The sequence below is a fragment of the Bubalus kerabau genome, chromosome 19 (genome assembly GCF_029407905.1).
Source record: "Bubalus kerabau isolate K-KA32 ecotype Philippines breed swamp buffalo chromosome 19, PCC_UOA_SB_1v2, whole genome shotgun sequence".
Taxonomy (NCBI): Eukaryota; Metazoa; Chordata; class Mammalia; order Artiodactyla; family Bovidae; genus Bubalus; species Bubalus kerabau.
This window is the reverse complement of record NC_073642.1, coordinates 50716693-50741066: the sequence shown is the minus strand read 5'-3', so window position 1 is coordinate 50741066 and position 24374 is coordinate 50716693. Positions and strand designations below refer to the sequence as shown.

General features: G+C 38.3%; 1 long non-coding RNA gene across 1 annotated transcript; it reads right to left on the bottom strand.

The window, feature by feature from the left end:
* Window positions 1-955: 955 nt before the first annotated feature.
* On the bottom strand, window positions 956-9273 carry LOC129634135 (uncharacterized). Its single transcript, XR_008705438.1, has 3 exons — window positions 9154-9273; window positions 5638-5710; window positions 956-1606 (listed from the first exon to the last, which is right to left on the bottom strand). It is a non-coding gene; the product is annotated as an uncharacterized LOC129634135 (long non-coding RNA).
* Between the last annotated feature and the right edge of the window lie 15101 nt (window positions 9274-24374).

The window sequence follows — 24374 nt, the reverse complement described above, 5'->3', positions numbered from 1 at the left end:
CATTTGAACACACTAAGGGTTTCCCCTGTGACTCAACTAGAAAAGAATCCATTGCAATGCAGGAGACCTGGATTCAATCCCTGGGTTGGGAAGATCCCCTGGAGAAGGGAAAGGCTACCCACTCCAGTATTCTGGCCTGGAGAATTCCATGGACTATACAGTCCATGGGCTTCCCTCATAGCTCGGTTGGTAAAGAATCTGCCTGCAATGCAGGAGATGTGGGTTAGATTCCTGCGTCAGGAAGATCCCCTGGAGAAGGAAATGGCAACCCACTCCAGTATTCCTGCTGGAGAATCCCATGGACAGAGGAGCCTGGCAGGCTACATTCCATGGGGTCTCAAGAGTCGGACACAACTTAGTGACTTTCACTTTCAGTTTTTGGGCTTCCCTAGTGGTTCAGATCGGAGAAGGCAAAGGCAACCAACCTACTTCAGTACTCTTGCCTGGAAAATCCCATGGATGGAGGAGCCTGGTAGGCTGCAGTCCATGGGGTTGCTAAGAGTCGGACACGACTGAGTGGCTTCACTTTCACTTTTCACTTTCATGCATTGGAGGAGGAAATGGCAACCCACTCCAGTGTTCTTGCCTGGAGAATCCCAGGGACGGCAGGGCCTGGTGGGCTGCCATCTATGGGGTGGCACAGAGTCGGACACGACTGAAGTGACTTAGCAGCAGCAGCAGCAGCAGAGGTTCAGCTGGTAAAGAATCTGCCTGCAATTCAGGAGACCTGGGTTCAATCCCTAGATTGGGAAGATCCCCTAGAGAAGGAAATGACTATCCACTCAGGTATTCTGGCCTGGAGAATGCCATGGACTGTATAGTCCATGGGGGTTGCAAAGAGTTGGACATACCGAGTGACTTTCACTTGAACACACTAATGTTTAGCTTTAATGATAACACCACAGAGGCACACTTTAGTGAACATTTCCTTTACTTCTCAGAATTAAAAAGTGTGTATTTATAGATTTTTATCCTAGAGTGTTCTATGGTTCTGCCCTCTAAAGTTTAGCAAAAGGGTCTTGTTGTAGCTACACGTTTTGGGAAACAAACTCACTCAGAAGGACAACGCAGATAGTGGAGTGCAGTTTATTACACTAGCGGGCCCAAGGCAGAGTCTCCTCTTAGCCAAGGACCCCCACCAGTTTTTGTGAAAACCTTATATACCCTAAGTGTACATGCCCAAACCCACCTCCCCAAATTCCCTGAAACTAGTCTGAACAAAAGAAAAGAAAGATACAGTCAAAGATTACCCATGATTCATGCGCCTTTGGCCTAGGTAGTTAACAGTGGACAATTATCAATAGGCCTGTGCTCATACCCCAATAAGCATAATAGAATTTATGATTCTATTTGGTTACACAGATAATTAGGGTATTCTTTTAGGTGACGGAGAGTCTAGGTATGAGCCCTGGGGCTCTTCAATCCGGGAGTATGGTTTTCCAGTTGGTATGTCATTTCCATAGATACTGGGCATATAGATCAAAGTCCATAGTCCAGCCCAAGATAGAGTCCTGCTTTCAAGATGGAGCCTGTTCTGTGGGTTTCCTCCTTCAGTCTGTCTTCAGGTGCTGGAAACTTAAGTCCTCACAGAAAAGAGGCTGGGTTCCTAGTAAGCAGGATTAGAGTTGAAAGGACTTATATTACACATACTCATTCTCGCATCCCCACAAAAATCTAAGCTGCAGACTGGAATGTCACACCTCTCTATTTATTGAATCCTTATAATTTTTCTTCTCCCAAAGTTGTATGGCTTAAAAGTTGGATTAAAACTCAACATTCAGAAAACTAAGATGATGGCATCTCGTACCATCACTTTATGGCAAATAGATGGGAAAACAGTGGAAACAGTGACACACTTTATTTTGGGGGCTCTAAAATCACTGCAGATGGTGGCTGCAGCCATGAAATTAAAAGATGCTTGCTCCTTGGAAGAAAAGCTATGACCAACCTAGACAGCATATTAAAAGGCAGAGACATTATTTTCCAACAAAGGTCTATCTAGTCAAAGCTATGGTTTTTTTTCAGGAGTCATGTATGGATATGAGAGTTGGACTATAAAGAAAGTTGAGTGCTGAAGAATTGATGCTTTGAACTGTGGTGTTGGAGAAGACTCTTGAGGGTCCCTCGGACAGCAAGGAGACCCAAGCAGTCCATCCTAAAGGAAATCAGTCCTGAATATTCATTGGAAGGACTGATGCTGAAGCTTAAACTCCAATACTTTGGCCACCTGATGCAAAGAGCTGATTCATTTGAAAAGACCCTGATGCAGCAAAAGACTGAATGAGGGAGAAGGGGGCAACAGAGAATGAGATGGTTGGATGGCATCACTGAGTCAATGGACATGAGTTTGAATAAACTTCGGGGGCTGGTAATGGAGAGGGAGGCCTGGCATGCTGCAGTCCATGGGGTCACAGAGAGTTGAACATGACTGAGCAACTGAATTGAACTGAAAGTTGTATGCTTTGCTTCCACTTCTGTAAGATCCTCACTCTGCACATACCATCAAAGTGCAAAATACGTGGAGTTTTTTGTCCTTCTAGAAAGACATATTTCTCCACTTTTGGTAGGCAGGGGTGAAGACTGGAGTATCCTAAAAATGTATTTAGTAGCTATATGTGTGTTTTGTATTCCTTCCATTTACAGCCCAATATTTCCTGTCTTTTCTTCTTTCACTAGGAGTAAAAAATCTCTCAGAGATTTTGTAGGTACTGTGACTCAGAGTTTACTCACTGCAACACAATCCTTAAGAAATCTGTATGCAGGTCAGGAAGAAACAGTTAGAACTGGACATGGAACAACAGACTGGTTCCAAATAGGAAAAGGAGTACATTAAGGCTGTATATTGTCACCCTGCTTATTTAACTTATATGCAAAGTACATCATGAGAAACGCTGGACTGGAAGAAACACAAGCTGGAATCAAGATTGCCGGGAGAAATATCAATCACCTCAGATATGCAGATGACATCACCCTTGTAGCAGAAAGTGAAGAGAAACTAAAAAGCCTCTTGATGAAGGTGAAAGTGGAGAGTGAAAAAGTTGGCTTAAAGCTCAACATTCAGAAAACGAAGATCATGGCATCTAGTCCCATCACTTCATGGGAAATAGATGGGGAAACAGTGGAAACAGTGTCAGACTTTATTTTTGGGGGCTCCAAAATCACTGCAGATGGTGACTGCAGCCATGAAATTAAAAGACGCTTACTCCTTGGAAGGAAAGTTATGACCAACCTAGATAGCATATTCAAAAGCAGAGACATTACTTTGCCAACAAAGGTTCGTCTAGTCAAGGCTATGGTTTTTCCTGTGGTCATGTATGGATGTGAGAGTTGGACTGTGAAGAAGGCTGAGTGCTGAAGAATTGATGCTTTTGAACTGTGGTGTTGGAGAAGACTCTTGAGAGTCTCTTTGACTGCAAGGAGATCCAACCAGTCCATTCTGAAGGAGATCAGCCCTGGGATTTCTTTGGAAGGAATGATGCTGAAGCTGAAACTCCAGTATTTTGGCCACCTCATGCAAAGAGTTGACTCATTGGAAAAGACTCTGATGCTGGGAGGGATTGGGGGCAGGAGGAGAAGGGGATGGCAGAGGATGAGATGGCTGGATGGCATCACTGACTCAATGGACGTGAGTCTGAGTGAACTCCGGGAGTTGGCGATAGACAGGGAGGCCTGGCGTGCTGCGATTCATGGGGTCGCAAAGAGTAGGACATGACTGAGCGACTGAACTGAACTGAACACAATCCTTTCTCATAAACCTTTAAACTGGAGAAAGGAGTAGGAACAGACTATTACCATTTAGTTTGCTCTAGCACAAAGGTTTATATCTTTAATTTGGAGAGGAAAAAGTTGCTTACTGCCAACAGACACAGGCTGTCTCTCTTATCCACCTCGGAATCAACCACTACATTACCACATCCTCTAAAATCTCATATTATTTTCTACACTTGGGGCTTTGTGACACATCGTGGGCATATGGCCAAATAATGCTACTAGTCCAATTTGGAGGTTCTCACCTCTCTGAGATCAAATCAGGTATTGCTTTTCCATTTTGCAACAAATGGAAAACTGTTTTTAGGTCCCATTTTCAAACACTAAACTGGCTCTGGAAGTATCCGATTAGAGTTTATTTACAAGAACTGTAGTGTTACTACCTGCAAGTGAAAAATTCTATGAAAGGTTTAGCCCACACTGAAGTTATTACTGCTGGGAACACTTGTCACTGGGACTTTAAAATAGCAAATCCATCAGTCAATGGCACCCCACTCCAGTACTCTTGCCTGGAAAATCCCATGGATGGAGGAGCCTTGTGGGCTGCAGTCCATGGGGTTGCTAAGAGTCGGACACGACTGAGTGACTTCACTTTCACTTTTCACTTTCATGCATTGGAGAAGGAAATGGCAGCCCACTCCAGTGTTCTTGCCTGGAGAATCCCAGGGACGGGAACCTGGTGGGCTGCCGTCTATGGGGTCACACAGAGTCGGACATGACTGAAGTGACTTAGCAGCAGTGACAGAGACATAACTAAATAGATAACAATAAATATGGGGGAAAGGATATCTACATTGCAATACTAAACATAACATATTTGTTTAGAACTTTATAGATCAAACAGCAAAAATTACTAAGAATTTTGGTCATATGAGTAACTATATTTGTTCTATTAAATAAAAATATATCAAATTCTGTCTCTAAGAACAGAGTCAACTTTCCTGTATATGTAGAATATTTATATAAAATTGAATCACTTCAAAAATTAAAAGTTAAAAAAAAATTAAAAGTAATACAAGCAACAAAAATTAATAACAAAAGTATATACAAGGTAAAGGAAAATATCATTTAGGGGGAAAACTTTATCTAATGTCTAAATCAGTGAGTAAAACCACAAGTTAGTTACACAGTTTTTAAAGATAAGCAATAATGAGAACAAAACATGAAAATGTATAGAATTTTCCCAAAACTGTGGTCTCAGAGAAAAATGTATATTTAATGATTTTTCTTATTAAATAAGAAACTATGATCATTAACATTAACTAAGATTCAAATTAAAAGTATAAATCCTAATGTAAATTGCAGTTTTTAAGGATATAAAAATAAGAACAAGGCCTACTAAAGCTTATTAACTTTTCCCAAAACTGTATTCAGAGATAAATACAGTATTTAATGATCTTTTTATTAAATAAAAATAATACTAACCATAACTAAGTTTGAGTTTAATTTTAATAATTATAAGCCAATGTTATTGATGTAGATTTGAGCAATGTTAAGTGACATATAAATACATATATCATGTTTATAAAAAAGGGGACAAAGGCAGTATCATGGAAGAATTTACGATTTCAGATAATATATGTTTTTTTCCACAAGGAAGCATAATCCAAAAAGCAAAGATCAAAAAATTTACATATTTAGAAAGACTACATATTTTAATCATGAATATAATTTAAAATGTGAAAAAAGTATTATCCATTAACTTGAAAAATATAAAAAGTATAATTTTAGACAAGTATATTATGCATACAGTATATTACATATATTCTTTATACATATATTTTCTCACATGCCCCCCAAAATGTTTAAAATGAAATAGAAAAAATAAAATGGAAAAATGAAGACATTTAAAGATGAGCAAAATCTTACCTATGTTAACTCTAGCACCGACAATTCCACAAGACAAGATTTCCAATTTTTGCTACCAGTCCACAGAGTTCCCCTAGAAGATTAAAAAAAAAAAAAAAATACTATAATCCTCTCAGAGAGTGAACTGATCTCTATGACTAAATGGTTACTACACAATTCCAATGACAATTCCCAGGCCCCATAATTATGACAATAAGAAATACACTGATAAAGTTGTGGACCCAGAAATGAAGAGTATTCTGGTTGACAAGGCTAAGAACCAACTAAGTTTTTTGATCAATGAAGAATGCCACTGCTGGAAAAAAAAAAAAGATTTTTACTGTTTCTGACCAGCATATGAAGCAAATGATATGGAAGAGTTATCACTATGAGTTTTTCCACTATTATAAACAGGAAATTTTACATGCTCTTTTTTTTTTAACCAAATATTTTATTGGGAATTTTCAGGTTTTACATTTACCTGTTGGTTTCTATAAAAGATGTGTTAAAACATCTTTCTGTCTGTGAAGCTCAATCATAGGCTAATACCTAGAATGAAAGAGAGGACAAGATGAAAAGATAGAAAAAAGCTAGAAGAAATAATGGTGAAAACAAGAGACAGGTGCATAGGGACTGGCAGTTAAGAAGTTGGAAGATGTTGCTGGAAAAGGATAATAAAATTATTTATTCTTTAGAATTTTATATAACATGATCTTGATTTGACCATTACTGAAGCAGACTAGAGATAAGGGTAGAATATGAAGCAGTCCAGACATTGTGACAGTAGTGTCCCAGGGCCTGTTCAGAAGAAACAAAGATATTGGAAATGAAAAGGAAATGAAAAAATAGACAATCAGCACATAGGTAAAGACAAAGATTCAATCAGCAAGTTAGGAAAGAGAGTCACTTCCCCAGTTTAAAGCAGAAATGAATTGAGGTATGGAAAATATAAAATAAAACTGTAGAAGTAAAGAATAAATGTTAAAGTATAATATCTTATTGGGTTTCCCAGATGGTACAGTGGTAAAGTATCTGCTTGCCAATGCAGGAGATGCAATAGATACAAGTTTGATCCTTGGGTCAGGAAGATCCCCTGGAGAAGGAAATGACAAACCACTCCAATATTCTTACCCAGAAAATTACATGGACAGAGGAGCCTACAGTCCATGGGGTGAGCTACAGTCCATGGGGATGCAAAGAGTCAGACACGACTGAGAGTGACCACATACACACGCACACACACACACACACACAATATCTTATTCACAGGAGGTTCAAAAAGAAAGAAAGAAAAATAGTAAGAAACTTTTGAAAATTCTATAGTACAGGATTCCTAGAACTAAAGTATGCTATGTTTTTTCATAGTCCATATTTAAAAGGAACAAGGTAGTATATGAAAAATTAATTAAGAGCAACCTTTTCTACCTATGTGGGAGTAAAATTTCTGAAATCAAGGATAAAGTGAAGCTTATTAAATATCTCAGAGACTGACAAAATACCTAGTTAATTAGCATAAAATTGATAACTGATTTATCTTTAACAATACTGTAGGCAAACAATGCATACAAAGTGGAAAAAAAAAACCTTGGAAAATAAAAGTAAATTTCTAGTAGAGTAAATAAAGCAAGAGAGTGCCAGAAAAACATCTATTTCTGCTTTATTGACTGTGCCAAAGCCTTTGACTGTGTGGATCACAATAAACTGTGGAAAATTCTGAAAGACATGGGAATACCAGACCACCTGACCTGCCTCTTGAGAAACCTGTATGCAGGTCAGGAAGCGACAGTTAGAACTGGACATGAAAAATAGACTGGTTACAAATAGGAAAAGGAGTACGTCAAGGCTGTATATGGTCACTCTGCTTATTTAACTTCTATGCAGAGTACATCATGAGAAATGCTGGGCTGGAAGAAGCACAAGCTGGAATCAAGATTGCCAGGAGAAATATCAATAACCTCAGATATGCAGATGACACCACCCTTATGGCAGAAAGTGAAGAGGAACTAAAAAGCCTCTTGATGAAAGTGAAAGTGGAGAGTGAAAAAGTTGGCTTAAAGCTCAACATTCAGAAAACGAAGATCACGGCATCCGGTCCCATCACTTCATGGGAAATAGATGGGGAAACAGTGTCAGACTTTATTTTTCTGGGCTCCAAAATCACTACAGATGGTGACTGCAGCCATGAAATTAAAAGACGCTTACTCCTTGGAAGAAAAATTATGACCAACCTAGATAGCATATTGAAAAGCAGAGACATTACTTTGCCAACAAAGGTTCGTCTAGTCAAAGCTATGGTTTTTCCTGTGGTCATGTATGGATGTGAGAGTTGGACTGTGAAGAAAGCTGAGCGCTGAAGAATTGATGCTTTTGAACTGTGATGTTGGAGAAGACTCTTGAGAGTCCCTTGGACTACAAGGCGATCCGACCAGTCCATTCTGAAGGAGATCAGCCCTGGGATTTCTTTGGAAGAAATGATGCTAAAGCTGAAACTCCAGTACTTTGGCCACCTCATGTGAAGAGTTGACTCATTGGAGAAGACTCTGATGCTGGGAGGGATTGGGGGCAGGAGGAGAAGGGGGTGACAGAGGATGAGATGGCTGGATGGCATTACTGACTCAATGGACGTGAGTCTGAGTGAACTCCAGGAGTTGGTGATGGACAGGGAGGCCTGGCGTGCTGCGATTCATGGGGTCAAAAAGAGTTGGACACGACTCAGCGACTGAACTGAACTGAATATTTAAATAGTGGTTATTTTCAGACATATAAATGACTCAGAAAGCTTATCACCCAGAGATCCTCTCTGAAATGATTATTAAATGCTATCCAAGAAGCAAAAAAAAAAAAAAATATATATATATATATATCCAGGAGGAAAATTAAGACATATAAAGTAAGAAACTGAATTTTTTATTGCCTATCCATAACAATAGCATTCTCCCATAAAAGTCCAGAACCAATAGGCCAAAGGTTAAAATTTTGAAGCTGTGCTGGGGAAGACAGAAGAGAAGGGTTAGAGGTAGAAAGTAGCAAAAGGAAGAGAAATATTATAAATAAGCACTGACACAAAAATATGCTAAGGGACAGAATAGAAATAATATTTGTCTTTAGAATTTGGAAATAAAACAATAGAAAAATATGTATCAGATAAATATTAACCAAACAAGAGAGAAGAAGAAATAGGATGAGAAGTAGCAGCGGAAGTGCCAATAAAAGGGACAATGATTAGCTTCATAATTAACATATTTCTTGCATAAGTTAACATATAAAGCAGATCAACATTAGAAATGATATAGTTACATACCTTTGATCTTGCTATTTCAAAGAATTTATACCCAAGGAATAGGAAATAAAAAATATTTATCACATAATAAAAATATTATGAAACATTACCCACATATTACAGAAAATTGGCTATCTGAATAAATACTAAAAATTTTAATTTTACAGGATAAATTCTTACTTTACAATGCAATGTAATTAGAAATCAGTAGTAGAAAGACAATTTTCATAATCCCATAGACAGAAGAGAAAACCAACCCATATTTCACACTGCTGCTGCTGCTAAGTCGCTTCAGTCATGTCTGACTCTGTGCGACCCCATAGATGGCAGCCCACCAGGCTCCTCTGTCCCTGGGATTCTCCAGGCAAGAATACTGGAGCAGGTTGCCATTTCCTTCTCCAATGCATGAAAGTGAAAAGTGAAAGTGAAGTCGTTCAGTCATGTCTGACTCTTAGCGACCCCGTGGACTGTAGCCTACCAGTCTCCTCCGTCCATGGGATTCTCTAGGCAAGAGTACTGGAGTGGGGTGCCATTGCCTTCTCTGATATTTCACACACTCACTCCTTAATACTCTAAGGATATAGAGGAAATCTATGGAAGTTTTGGAAAAGAACTCCAGTGAAAACACCCCAAAACAAAATCTGCTGGAACAAATTAAAATTTACCTATCAGGAAATTTTAAAGGGATAAAGAAAAACAAAAGAGCTAATATGATTAACTACGGAAGACAGAAAAAGTACCATAGATAAATAAACCACTTTATGTTTGAAAACATGTAAGAAAAGATTAGTAGTGAGAGAAAAAGAACCTGGGTCTCCCGCATTGCAGGCAGACGCTTTACTGTCTGAGCCACCAGGGAAGCCCAAACAAAACAACATGAATATACAAATACATATATATATATATATATATATATATACAGAAAATGGTTTAAACATAATAAAAGAGCTTTAAACACACAAAGTTATTTTCCAAAAAAAAAAAAAAGAAATTCTAAAAAGCTTTCTTAAAAAAAAAAAAAAAGAAAATGATAACTACAGAAAATATGTGCAGAGGCTATAAGGAGGCAATTCCTAGGTGAAACATAAAGATGCCACTCAGTGTCAGGAGTACTCAAGGAAATGCAAACTGAAACAAGGAGAAAACATTTTTCATCCACTAGACTGGCAAATTTGAAAGTGCGACTGCACCAAAGTTTGAGGGTATGGGGAAAAGAGAAACCCAAATATGCTGCCGGTAAAGGTATATACCACAAAGTATTAAAGAACAATTTGATAATATAAGTAAAGGGAACATTTACCTTTATAGCCAAGCAATACTCAGATTTACATCCTAGGGAAATCTGTATATATATACACATGGAGATAGGGGTGAAGTTGTTCATTGTGGCATCCTCAGAAACAGCTTAACATGCTTCAGTTCGGTCAGTGGATAGATAAAACGGGGCATGACACAAGCCATAATACTATGTAATTAAAGAAATAGATCTCAAAATCTATTGATTTTTTTCATCATGTCTTAAGTCGCGTCATTGTCTGACTCTTTTGTGACCCTATGGACTGTAACCTGCCAGGCTCCTCTGTCCATGGGATTCTCCAGGAAAGAATACCAGAGTAGGTTGCTATGCCCTCCTCCAGGGGATCATTCTAACCCAGGGATTGAACCCATGTCTGTTACGTCTCCTGCACTGGCAGACAGGTTCTTTACCACTTGGGAAGCCCTTTTTTCGGCATGGGTTACCTCAAAAATTAGATGAAAAAGTTGCAGTAGAACATTGCATTAAATATACATAATTTTTAAACCACATATAATACACATTATTACTTACTTGTATGCACATTTGTATATAAATATAAAGATGGAGGACTGGCAATTTAAGTATTTTATTTGTGATAATGTGTTTTAATGAAGAGAAGGAAAGTTATTGATACGGGAGATTAAAAACAAAAGTATGGGGTCTGAATTAAGAAGGATGATAAAGTGAATTGATATAAATCTATGCATCTGTATCCAACATGAAATGAATACTTCAAATGCATTAAAAATATGCAGTATGAGCCAAAGAAAATTTTGTATTTGATAGCCAGAAAAATATGTATGTATACCTATTATATAATAAAGGTCCCAGATTTTGTTTTCTGTATCTATTAATCTATGAAGTGACTGTGAATATGACATTGACAAGAATATATTGTGTATATACACATGTATGTATATATATGCCATTTTGCAATATTTCCAGCCCATATAAAACAGAAATATAACCAAATTGAGGTGTTGTTCCTTGTATCTACAGAGTATGCCAGATGGCTAGCTCAAGGCTGAGTTGTAATTGTGCAGAAGATACTGCTGACCTTAGACATCAAAATGTAGGAATTTTACTTTTTCAGGTAACCCAACAACACAATGGGGATTTAAGTGGACCCACTGAAATTCAATAAAACAGAACTTCCTTCAAATAAATAGAATAGAATGGTTTAAATTCAGGCTTAGTAGAAGGCAGTAACATTTCTAAGTGAATGACTACAGCAGTTTTCATGAGGAAATGGATTGTGTACTCCAGTGTGGAGGATTTGATTAGATACTTATGATAATGTGCTTTAGTAATTACATCCAGACAGGTGCTGAGCAGAAGTAATTAAAAAACAAAACAACTTTGAAGATTCTTTTAGATTAAGGTTTAACTAATATTAATAATACTGAGATAAACAAATTCCATAATCATCCTGTGTGCTGCAAATGACTGATAAATTAATGAATGAATATTGGTCCCATTTCCATAGCTTCCCCAGATCCTTTCTTGCTGCTATTTCTTATACCTGTGGCTAGGGACATCCCTGGTCACTTCATCTTTTCTCCTGGCTTTGATGTTGCTTCTTTTGCTGTCTCCTAAGATAACTTTTCCAGGTGCCCTAAACTCTGGGTACATGCTCAGTGCATACATGAAAAATTTTTGTCATGATAACATCTGATTCAATAATTATAATCTTCCTATTTAGCAAAAATGTATTTAAAATTCATTTGATAAGACAAAAATAGGGCCCAATTAGTTTCTTACAACCTCTTATACACTTCTTGGATTGTTTTTGACTTTATATAATCCTCATACTATAATATCCTGATTCAAATTCTTCCAAAGACTGGCTCAAAAGAAATTCGATGTGGCATCACACAGGACATCCCAAGTCATCTATTCTCATCTGCAGTCCCCACGTGTTCCTGAAGCTCCTAAACCAACCTGAATCACTCTTTCTGTTCCTCCCCTAAATGATTCTTTAGTTTTTTAATTTTATTTTTTAACTTTACAATATTGTACTGGTTTTGCCATATATCAACAACAGGTATACATGTGTTCCCCATCCTGAACCCTCCTCCTTCCTCCATCCCTGTACCATCCCTCTGGGTCGTCCCAATGCACTGGCCCCAAGCATCCAGTATCGTGCATCGAACCTGGACTGGCAACTCATTTCATACATGATATTATACATGTTTCAATGCCATTCTCCCAAATCATCCCACCCTCTCCCTCTCCCACAGAGTCCAAAAGACTGTTCTATACATCAGTGTCTCTTTTGCTGTCTTGTATACAGGGTTATTGTTACCATCTTTCTAAATTCCATATATATGTGTTAGTATGCTGTATTGGTGTTTTTCTTTCTGGCTTACTTCACTCTGTATAATAGGCTCCAGTTTCATCCACCTCATTAGAACTGATTCAAATGTATTCATTTTAATGGCTGAGTAATACTCCATTGTGTATATGTACCATAGCTTTCTTATCTATTCATCTGCTGATGGACATCTAGGTTGCTTCCATGTCCTGGCTATTATGAACAGCGCTGCGATGAACATTGGGGTACATGTGTCTCTTTCAATCCTGGTTTCCTCAGTGTGTATGCCCAGCAGTGGGATTGCTGGATCATAAGGCAGTTCTATTTCCACTTTTTTAAGGAATCTCCACACTGTTCTCCATAGTGGCTGTACTAGTTTGCATTCCCACCAACAGTGAAAGAGTGTTCCCTTTTCTACACACCCTCTCCAGCATTTATTACTTGTAGACTTTTGGATCACAGCCATTCTAACTGGCATGAAATGGTACCATTATAGTGGTTTTGATTTGCATTTCTCTGATAATGAGTGATGCTGAGCATCTTTTCATGTGCTTGTTAGCCATCTGTATGTCTTCTTTGGAGAAATGTCTATTTAGTTCTTTGGCCCATTTTTTGATTGGGTCATTTATTTTTCTGGAATTGAGCTGAGGAGTTGCTTGTATATTTTTGAGATTAGTTGTTTGTCAGTTGCTTCATTTGCTATTATTTTCTCCCATTCTGAAGGCTGTCTTTTCACCTTGCTTATAGTTTCCTTTGTTGTGCAGAAGCTTTTAAGTTTAATTAGGTCCCATTTGTTTATTTTTGCTTTTATTTCCAATATTCTGGGAGGTGGGTCATAGAGGATCCTGCTGTAATGTATGTCGGAGAGTGTTTTGCCTATGTTCTCCTCTAGGAGTTTTATAGTTTCTGGTCTTACATTTAGATCTTTAATCCATTTTGAGTTTATTTTTGTGTATGGTGTTAGAAAGTGTTCTAGTTTCATTCTCTTACAAGTGGTTGACCAGTTTTCCCAGCACCACTTGTTAAAGAGATTGTCTTTAATCCATTGTATATTCTTGCCTCCTTTGTCAAAGATAAGGTGTCCATATGTGCGTGGATTGATCTCTGGGCTTTCTATTTTGTTCCATTGATCTATATTTCTGTCTTTGTGCCAGTACCATACTGTCTTGATGACTGTGGCTTTGTAGTAGAGCCTGAAGTCAGGCAGGTTGATTCCTCCAGTTTGGTTCTTCTTTCTCGAGATTGCTTTGGCTATTCGAGGTTTTTTGTATTTCCATACAAATTGTGAAATTATTTGTTCTAGCTCTGTGAAGAATACCATTGGTAGCTTGATAGGGATTGCATTGAATCTATAAATTGCTTTGGGTAGTATACTCATTTTCACTGTATTGATTCTTCCAATCCACAAAAATGGTAGATTTCTCCATCTATTAGTGTCCTCTTTGATTTCTTTCACCAGTGTTTTATAGTTTTCTATATATAGATCTTTAGTTTCTGTTTCACATCAGGTAAATTGCTTTGGAGTTTAAGGAGTGTGCTTCCCACCTGATCATTTTCTGTTCATTCTCACTGGCAGTTATTTCTTAACATTGGAGTATCTGACTGGGCACCTGGGTTAAAAGAAATTAATCTTATGCCCTTAACCTCAAATTTCTAAGTTCCTGGAGTAACATATAAACAATAAATATTTCCTCTTAACTTCAAATTTAATCTGCATGTATAAAAATTAAAATTTAAAATTTAATCTTTATGTATATCAAGAAAAGTGTTAAAATTTAATCTTCATGTATAATCAAAGAAAAGTGTGGCCTATAGTGTGGCAGTAGGCCACAATAGGAATGTCATGGGCTATTGATAAAACAAATTTCAAAATATTAATTCATTAAAGAGCATTTAAAACATTATAATATGGGGCTCCTACTACATACAGCTTCCCTCCATTTATTTCCCTAACACACAGTCTACAATCCAGACAAACCAAACTATAGTTAATTGAGTATGTCTATGTTTTGTTTATGTCTAGTTTTGAATTTGTTTATGTTTTGCATCTGCTATTTCTTATTCTGGTAATGCAAAAAGAAGAAAAAAAGCTTTAAACCTTTTTGATTTTGACTTCCAGTAAGATGTGTATTTTAAAGACCAACCAACCACACACAAATATATGACTATATGCCTGAATATAGGTATAAAAGAAAAAAACTTTCACATAAAAATCCTTAATCTTACTACATGATACATCTCATAATTTCATCTATTTAAAAAATTGATTACAATTTAATGGACTGATTTTGTGAATTTTAAAATATCATGTCATTAAACTAAGGAGGAAACAAACCCAAAAGAATTGACTTCTCTTTCCACTTAGGTAGTCTCCACTTCTTATCATCATTGTATATAGTGTCTACCTATATTATAGATATCAAGCTTTATTAAAATTTACTTGACCATTATCACCATGTACTCTTTAGATTGGAGTCCATTTAAATTCATCTTTGTATCTCCAAATCTCAGTATGGTGATTGACATATAAGAGGCAAGTAACAAATGTTTCTTCATTGAATATAAGAACACTTACGGACTTCCCTGGTGGTCCAGTGGCTAAGACTTTGTTTTCCAATGCAGGGGGTGCAGGTTTGATTCCCTGGTCAAGGAGCCAAGATCCCACATACCTCATAGCCAAAAAACCAAAACATGGAAGCAATGTTGTAACAAATTCAATAAAGACTTTAAAAATGGTCCACATTAAAATAAAACAATCTTAAAAAAACAAAAACAAAAAAAACAGAATACTTAAAATATTCCCTCAAAAATATTTCAAAAGTCTAAAATGAAAAATCATGAGAAACACAGGGCTGGAGGAAGCACAAGCTGAAATTAAGATTGCTGGGAGAAATATCAATAACCTCAGACATGCAGATGACACCATCCTTATGGCAGAAAGTGAAGAGAACTAAAGAGCCTCTTGATGAAAGTGAAAAAGCAGAGTGAAAACATTGGCTTAAAGCTCAACATTCAGAAAACTAAGATCATAGCATCCAGTTCCATCACTTCATGGGAAATAGATGGGGAAACAGTGGAAACAGTGGCTGACTTTATTTTTCTGGGCTCCAAAATCACTGCAGATGGTGACTGCAGCCATGAAATTAAAAGACCCTTACTCCTTGGAAGGAAAGTTATGACCATCCTAGATAGCATATAGCAGAGACATTCCTTTGCCAACAAAGGTCCGTCTAGTCAGGGCTATGGTTTTTCCAGTGGTCATGTATGGATGTGAGAGTTGGACTGTGAAGAAAGCTGAGCACCGAAGAATTGATACTTTTGAACTGTGGCATTGGAGAAGACTCTTGAGAGTCCCTTGGACTGCAAGGTGATCCAACCAGTCCATCCTAAAGGAGATCAGTCCTGGATGTTGATTGGAAGGACTAATGTTGAAGCTGAAACTCCAGTACTTTGGCCACCTGATGCGAACAGCTGACTCATTGGAAAAGACTCTGATGCTGGGAAAGATTGAGGGCAGGAGGAGAAGGGGACGACAGGATGAGATGGTTGGATGGCATCACCAACTCGATGGACATGGGTTGGGTAGACTCCAGGAGTTGGTGATAGACAGGGAGGCCTGGCGTGCTGCAGTTCATGGGGTCACAAAGAGTCGGACATGACTGAGTGACTGAACTGAACTGAACTGAAAATGAAAAAAGTTACATTACTGATGCTTAGTTCAATAAGACTGTAGAATGGAGAAAACATGCTATGGTCCATTACAATAGAGGCCAGATTAGATAACATGTGAAAATAACTGAAGCATTTAAGAGTCAGTATTATAGACTGAATGTGCCACCCACCCAAGATGACATGTTGAAATACCATGACTTGATTTAATGATATCGAGAGGTGGGGCCTTTGAGAGGTAATTAGGCTTAGATGGGGTCATGAGCAGAGCGTCTTCATAAATGAGATTAATGCCCTATGAGAGTCCTGAGTTTCCTTCACCTCCTTACTCTGCCATGTAAGAACACAAGAAGTTGGTAGTCTGCAACCTAGAAGAGCAGCTCACTGTACTGACATCCTGATCTTGGACTTCCTTCCACCCTTTAGAGCTATGAGAAATAAACTTCTGTTGCTTATTAGACCACCCAGCCTATAGTAATTTTGTTATAGCAGTCTGAGGTGTGAAAGACTCTTAGAAATGGCCAAGTTTTCCTCTCTAGTCTCTAAGAAGGCAGGAAGAGTTTTGATATAGTTCATTCTTCTTTGCTGCGGCTGCTGCTAAGTCACTTCAGTCATGCCCAATTCTTTGTGGCACTATGGACTGCAGCCTCCAGGCTTCTTTGTCCATGGGATTCTCCAGGCAAGAATACTATAGTGGGTTGCCATGCCCTCCTCCAGGGAATCTTCCTGACTCTGGGATTGAACCAGCATCTCTTATGTCTCCTGCCTTGGCAGGCAAGTTCTTTACCACTAGCATCCTGGGAAGCCCTCATTCTTACTTACATCAAAAACAATAATAAAATGAAACATTTTGATGATTATTTACTTAGGCTTCAGTTAATCTGAAAAACATTCCTGTCCACACTGATTTTTTTCTCTGGTTAGGCTAGAAACAGACAAAATGAGTTTTTTTCTATTTCTTAAAATCTTTACTCAAAAATGCTTGAGTAAAAATAGATTTAGAGCCTAATGTGTTTTAAAGTGATGAAATTATTTTTTTAATCTGAAATAATTTTATAAGAACATTACAGACTTTTATAAAATTTCAAGATTTTATTTCTAAAGCTTTAAGCCTACGTGTTAGGGCAAATAATTGTAAATACTGTTTCTTCTAAGATTTGGAAGTGTCATAGTTACAGTTTACTTTCCTATAAGATATTTTGGATAAATGATTTGTGAACTTTGTAAGTGTATTAACACTTGCAGACAGTTTTATTCTCAGAAGCAGGATAAAAGTTTCTTAAAATGAGCTCATTGAAACGCAAAGTTTTCTTTTCACCAATTAACAGAAATAAACATAAGTGGGCTAAGAAAGTATTATGGAAATAAAATACAATTGACCTTCTATATCCATGGGATACATCACATCAAAAATATTACAAAAAACAAAATGAAAAACTCCAAAAAGTTCCAAGAGCTATATCTGAATATGCTACATATCTGCAACAATTCACATAGCATTTCAGTTCTGTCCAGTTCAGTCGCTCAGTCGTGTCGGACTTTTTGCGACCCCGACTCTTTGCGACCCCATGAATCGCAGCACACCAGGCCTCTCTGTCCATCACCAACTCCTGGAGTTTACCCAAACACATGTCCATCGAGTCGGTGATGCCATCCAGCCATCTCATCCTCTGTCATCCACTTTTCCTCCTGCCCCCAATCCCTCCCAGCATCAGAGTCTTTTCCAATGAGTCAACTCTTCGCACAAGGTGGCCAAAGTATTGGAGTTTCAGCTTTAGGATCAGTCCTTCCAATGAACACCCAGGACTGATCTCCTTTAGAATGGGACTGGTTGGATCGCCTTGCAGTCCACGGGACTCTCAAGAGTCTTCTCCAAGACCACAGTTCAAAAGCATCATTTCTTCGGAGCTCAGCTTTCTTCACAGTCCAACTCTCACATCCATACATGACCACTGGAAAAACCATAGCCTTGACTAGATGGACCTTTGTTGGCAAAGTAATGTCTCTGTTTTTGAATATGTTATCTAAGTTGGTCATAACTTTCCTTCCATGGCTGCAATCACCATCTGCAGTGATAGTGATAGCATTTACATTGTATTAGATAGCATGCTGCTGCTGCTGCTAAGTCGCTTCAGTCGTGTCTGACTCTGTGCAACCCCATAGATGGCAGCCCACCAGGCTCCGCCATCCCTGGGATTCTCCAGGCAAGAACACTGGAGTGGGTTGCCATTTCCTTCTCCAATGTATGAAAGTGAAAAGTGAAAGTGAACTCGCTCAGTCATGTCCAACTCTAGCGACCCCATGGACTGCAGCCTACCAGACCCCTCCATCCATGGGATTTTCTAGGCAAGAGAACTGGAGTGGGGTGTCATTGCCTTCTCCGATTAGATAGCATAAGTAACCAGAAATGGTTTAAAGTATATGAGAAGATATGCAAATTCTACACTATTTTATTTGAGGGGATTAAGTACTGCAGATTTTAGTCTCTGCAAGGTGTCCTGGAACCAATCCCTGATGGAGACCAAGGGATGACTGTAAATTCTTTTTCCTAATCTCTCAGCTGTCAGACTAGCATAGAGAAGAAAAGAATACTTCTAAAAAGTCATAGCCCAGTAAAAAGATATTTTATGGGTATTTGATGCAAAACCATCAAGTATATCTTCCAAGAGATGTGCTTACTTGATGGACAAACTAAATCAGAATTACAAAAATCTTAAGCTCAAAGTTAACTTTGAAATTTATATAAAATTTGCAAATAGTGTGAAAGCATTACATATATTGACATGGAAAAATTTTCAAGCATATATTGCTTTTATCTTGGGGTAAAAAAGAATAAAATTACTATGTTACAGTGCCCATGTGACGACAAATACACTGCACTTTGGGGAAACATGGAGTAAGTTGCTTGAAATTACTATCATCATCAAAGTTCAGGCTGACAAGAAGTCTATCAATGTCACAATTTTAACTGAATAATTAGTAGTCACATCATGTATTCTCTAGTCAGAAGGAAATGGCAATCCACTCCAGTATTCCTGCCTGGAGAATCCCATGGACAGAGGAGCCTGGCAAGCCACAGTCCATGGGGTTGCAGAGAGTCAGACACGGCTGAGCAACCAACACACACACACACATCACAGTCAACTGTAGAGTTTTGATGTGTGTATAAACGATGCAAATTAAAAGTTAAGTAAAATTGGCCTACAAAGCTGAAGATTATGTTTTTAAGACAATATATCAAGAAATGCATAGACCATGACAGTACACTTCAATGAATTTTCACAACTTGCATGTACTTGTGTTTGAGCAGACCTCTCAGCACCAAGGCTCTAGCATGGCCCTCCTAGTTTCCTTACCTCCATTGTCAAGAGTGGTCTCCATCCTGACTTGTATCACAAGTTACTGGATATTTCTCTTTCTATATTTTATATAAACTGAATCAGTAACTCATGCTTTGCACAGGGTTTCTCTGGCTCAATATTTATGAGATTCATCTTATTGTGCTTTAACATTCCATTACATGAATATACCAAATTTACTTACCTGTTCTACTACTGATATACATTTGGGCTGTTTCCAAATTGGGCAAATTCAAACTGTGCTACTATGAATATTCTCCATATCTTTTGATGCATATATGAGAGTAAAGGCCTGACTAATAATATTTGCACATGACTAGCTTTTGTAGACACAATTGTGTTTTCTGCAATAGTTTTACCAAATTATGTTCCAGACAGAAATGCACAAAATTTCTAATTACTCTACATATTGACCAAAAGGACTGCCAATTATTAGATTTTAGAAAACTTAAGCCATTCTTTTGGATGTGCAGTTGTGTAACATTGTCAGTTTAATGTGCATATTATTAAAAATTAAGTGAAATAAATTTTCATGTTTATTGGCTACTTATTTTTTTGTCACACTCCAAAAGTCAGTTCTTGATATATTGTGTATGAGCTATTTGATACATATTGAAAATATCTTCTATTTCTGTGCATTGTGCTTTTACTTTCTAATGGTCCTTGTGGCAAATATAAATAAATAGCCAAATTTATCTTCCCTAATGACTCAGTAGGTCAAGAATCTGCATTCAATGCAGGAGACCCAGGATTGATCCCTCGGTCAGGAAGATTCCCTGGAGAAGGAAATCGCCACCTACTCCAGTATTCTTGCCTGGGAAAATCTCATGGTCACACTAGTCTGGGGGCTACAGTCCATAGAGTCACAGGGAGTCGGACACATCTTAGCAACTCATGAATCCTATCCACATTGTATGATTACTGCCTTCTATTCCTTCCTTAAAATATCTTTGCTGAACTCATGGTCCTAAAGATATTTTTATGTTATCTTAAATAAATTCTATTGTTTTTAATTCTTACATTTAAACATCCAATTCATTTGGAATTGACTTTTGTGTTATGATATAAGGTAGAAGGTGAAGATTTGCTTCTGTTTTCAGATTTTTCTAGGTAACTAACCAATTGACACAATATTCTTTATTAAAAATACCATCTTTTCTTCAATCCATTAAATTCTCCTCTTTAAACCAAATAGCAGTTCTATATGTGTGGGTCTGTTTCCTGTCACTCAGCTTTCTTCTATTACTATATCTGTGTATTCTCGAACCAAAAATAGACATTACTAACCAGTTTTATGATTAGCCTTTATGACTGGTTGTGTACATCCTTAGGCTTAATTCTTATGCTTAGGGAATACTGTGGCAGATAGAATTTTAAGATGGCCCATTAAGTTTCCTAACCCCTGGAATACATACTGTGCACAGTACCCTCTCCATGAGCATGGGCAGGACCTGAGGATATGACAGATTAATGGCTCCCTTGATTAGCTTATGTTATATAGAAAAAATGAATGTCATTCTCATGATTACATTACCTTATATAAGACTATTATGTAGAAGAAATAAGTTATCAGGTATTGTGAGAGCCATGCAGTCAGGCAATCTCTAGGAGCTGAGAGGCACCTGTGGCTAAGAGAAGCAAGAAAATAGGGACCTCAGCCTCACAGCTACAAGAAACTGAATTCTGCCAACAACATGAATCACCTTAGAAACGTATCCAACCCTAGTCAGTCCTTCACAGGAGCATGTAGTCTGGCTGACACCCTGATTATACCCTTATGAGACTTTAAATTACAGAACCCACCTGAGCTGGGCCTGGTCTTCTAAACTACAGAAACGGTGAAATAACAAATGAATTTTGTTTTAAGCCACTGATTGCTTTAACAGTAGCAACAGAAAACTAACATAAGTAATTTGACTTTTCTTGGTAATTTTCATTTCCATATAAATTTTTAAATCACCTTATCAATTTCCATTTTAAAAACCTGCTGAAAACTTGAACGGAATGGTATTGAATTTGTAAATAAAACAGAGAAGACTTTTTCCTATTAATACAACTTTGGTTTATTCAGCCTAGAAGACTTACAATTTGTGTTAGAGTTATGCCTAGTCATATGCTATGGATTTGAACATTTCAGGTTTATGTGCTAATTATTTTGAGAGTATAAAAATATTTTTTAAAAGAGATCTTTTCCAGAAAATTAGAGATACCAAGGGAAGTTTTCATGCAAAGAGGGGCAAAATAAAGGACAGAACTGTTATCGACCTAACAGAAGCAGAAGATTTTAAGAAGAGGTGGCAAGAATACACAGAACTATACACAAAAAGATCTTACTGACCCAGATAACCATGATTGTGTGGTCACTGACCTAGAGCCAGACATCCTGGAATGGGAAATCAAGTGGGCCTTAGGAAGCCTCACTACGAACAAAGCTAGTAGAGGTGATGAAACTCCAGTTAAGCTATTTCAAATCCTAAAAGATGATGCTGTGAAAGTGCTGCACTCAATATACCAGCAAATTTGGAAAACTCAGCAGTGGCCACAGGACTAGAAAAGGTCAGTGTTCATTCCAATCCCAAAGAAGGGCAATGTCAAAGAATGTTCAAACTACCACACGATTGCATTCATCTCACACACTTTCAAAATAGTGCTTCAAATTCTTCAAGCCAGGCTTCAACAGTATGTGAACTGTGAACTTCCAGATGTTCAAGCTGGATTTAGAAAAGGCAGAGGAACCAGAGATCAAATTGCCAACATCCGCTGGATCATCGAACACACAAGAGAGTTCCAAAAAAACATCTATTTCTGCTTTATTGACTATGCCAAAGCCTTTGACTGTGTGGATCACAATAAACTGTGGAAAATTCTGAAAGAAATGGGAATACCAGACCACCTGACCTGCCTCTTGAGAAATTTGTATGCAGGTCAGGAAGCAACAGTTAGAACTGGACATGGAACAACAGACTGGTTCCACATAGGAAAAGGAGTACGTCAAGGCTGTATATTGTCACTCTGCTTATTTAACTTCTGTGCAGAGTACATCATGAGAAATGATGGACTGGATGAAGCACAAGCTGGAATCAAGACTGTGGGAGAAATATCTCAGATACACAGATGACACCACCCTTAAGGCAGAAAGTGAATAGGAACTAAAGAGCCTCTGATTAAAGTGAAAGAGCACTGTGAAAAAGTTGGCTTAAAACTCAACATTCAAAAAGCAATGACAGCATCCAGTCCCATTACTTCATGGTAAATAGATGGGGAAACAACAGAAACAGTGACAGACTTTCTTTTCTTGGACTCCAAAATCACTGGAGATGGTGACTGCAGCCATGAAATTAAAAGACGCTTGCTCCTTGGAAGAAAAGTTATGACCAACCTAGAGAGCATATTAAAAAGCAGAGATATTACTTTGCTGACAAAGGCTCATCTAGTCAAAGCTATGGTTTTTCCAGTAGTCATGTATGCATGTGAGAGTTGGACCACAAATAAAGCTGAGTGAGAAAGAATTGATGCTTTTGAACTGTGGTGTTGGAGAAGACTCTTGACAGTCCCTTGGACTGCAAGGAGTTCCAAGCAGTCCATTACAAAGGAAATCAGTCCTGAATATTCATTGAAAGGACTGATGCTGAAGCTGAAGGTCCAATACTTCGGCCACTTGATGTGAAGAACTTATTCATGGGAAAAGACCCTGATGCTGGGAAAGAAGGCATACGTCGAAGGGGACTACAGGATAGGAGATGGTTGCATAGCATCACCAACTCAATGGACATGCATTTGAACAAGCTCCAGGAGTTAGTGATGGACAAGGAAGTCTCTCGTGCTGCAACTCATGGAGCAACAAAGATTGAACATGACTGAGCTGAACTGAACTGAATATGTCTTTACTGCTACAACTTTTCTTCTGAAACACAAAGGAAATAATACAGGTAAAATGAAAATAAAGGAAGGTTCAGGGAATGTAGAGTTTTCGATTTTTACTTTAGTACTGCGGATGTCAAGGTAAAGATCAAAGATCCCTCCAGAAATGCTGGTTGAAATCATAGCATAATAAGATTGGAATGTTTAAGAAATTGTATTTAGGGGGGAGGAGCCAAGATGGCAGAGGAGTAGGACGGGGAGAACACTTTCTCCCCCACAAATTCATCAAAAGAGCATTTAAACGTGGAGTAAATTCCACAAAACAACTTCTGAATGCCAGCAGAGGACATCAGGCACCCAGAAAAGCAGCCCAACTCTTCGAAAGGAGGTAGGAAAAAATATAAAAGACAAAAAAAGAGACAAAAGAGGGAGGGACGGAGTTCCGTCCCGGGAAGGGAGTCTTAAAAAGAGAGAAGTTTCCAAACACCAGGAAACCCTCTCACTGCCGAATCTGTGCCGAGCTTTGGAAGCACAGAGGGCAACATAAAAGGGAGGGGAAAAAAAAAAATAAACAATTAAAAATCGCGGATTGTGAGCCCTACGGTAACTCCCCCAGCGGAGAAGCAGCGCAGGCGCCTGCACATGGCATTAGCAAGCAGGGGCTGGGCAGGGAAGTGCGGCGCGGGCTGTGTCCCTTAGAGTAAGAATCGGGCCGAATGTCCTGAGCGCTATCTGAGCGAAATAATTTGGGCTAGCAAACCAGACTGTGGGATATCTACCACGCGAAAAGCCAGCCCTAACCTAAGACACCGCCAGGCCCGCGCACAGAACAAAGGACTGAACAGAGATAGCCGGTTGCAGACCTTCCCCCTCTGGTGACAGGCAGCCAGAGCCGTAAGGGGGCAATCGCAGCCCAAGAGAGACACTATCTATAAAACTGTAAGCAGGCTTCTTTGCTAACTAAAACTTCTTGGGGGG